The sequence below is a fragment of the Limulus polyphemus genome, unplaced genomic scaffold (assembly GCF_000517525.1).
Source record: "Limulus polyphemus unplaced genomic scaffold, Limulus_polyphemus-2.1.2 Scaffold5039, whole genome shotgun sequence".
In the NCBI taxonomy this organism is placed as follows: domain Eukaryota; kingdom Metazoa; phylum Arthropoda; class Merostomata; order Xiphosura; family Limulidae; genus Limulus; species Limulus polyphemus.
This window is the reverse complement of record NW_013670649.1, coordinates 14673-15803: the sequence shown is the minus strand read 5'-3', so window position 1 is coordinate 15803 and position 1131 is coordinate 14673.

The following is a 1131-nucleotide window of genomic DNA, read 5'->3' as shown; positions in this document are numbered from 1 at the left end:
ATCGTCTCAGCTGCATTCTGTGATATCTTTGGTTATCGTCTCAGCTGCATTCTGTGATATCTTTGGTTATCGTCTCAGCTGCATTTTGTGATATATTTGGTTTTCGTCTCAGCTGCATTCTCTGATATATTTGGCTATCGTCTCAGCTGCATTCTGTGGTATCTTTGGCTTTCGTCTCAGCTGCATTCTCTGATATATTTGGTTATCGTCTCGGCTGCTTTCTCTGATATCTTTGGTTATCGTCTCAGCTGCATTCTGTGATATCTTGACCTTTAAGTAGGAGGACTTCTGCTCGTCCTTCTTTTTTTTTTTGATTTGCTGCCCTGTTAAAGGACGGCTTACGTCATTGATTTTTAAATAAACTGATTTTTTTTCTTGCATCAAACATTGTGATATAATAATGCATCTTTTAGTTCTACCAAGATCGACTGCAAATGTGATCCATCTTTTATTCCACGGTTCGTAACAAACCCCATCTAGTGTCAAGAAGTTCGAACTAAAGTAAGGTAATAAGCTACTCTAGCGTTCCCGCGTCCAACAAAATGAAATTGTTTGTAGGCATTTTTATTTTTGTTTTAAAAAACCTTAATGATCCCAGGGAGAAGATATACCAAAAGAAAATGCAAGCAAGACCAGTTAACCCCGGAAATGATCATTATTAGAGTTTTGATCTTGTGTAAACCAAGAAGGAATTGCTACATCGACAACAAAATAATTGTTTGTTTGTAATTAAGCACAAAGCTACACACTGGGCTATCTGTGCTCTGCCCACCGCAGGTATCGAAACCCGAATTCTAGCATTGTAAGTCCCCAGACATACCGCTAGGGGGCCAGCAAAATAACAAACGTTGCAGAAGTTATTATTCATTAATTAACTTACTTGTTTGTTGTATCTACCACGGGTATCGAAACTCGGTTTTTAGCGTTAATAGCCTTCAACGTTAACGCTGAGCCAAAAGGGCGAAATTTATTCAGTAAAGCAACTTGTAATAATAATAATTACTACACCTTCTTCCAACAGATGTCTCTGTCTACATTCCACAGGCGCACATTTAATTAGAATGAATGCTACAACGGAACTATTGAAGATGAAAAGGTTGAAATACATCCCTACTCTTCTCATTAACGCAG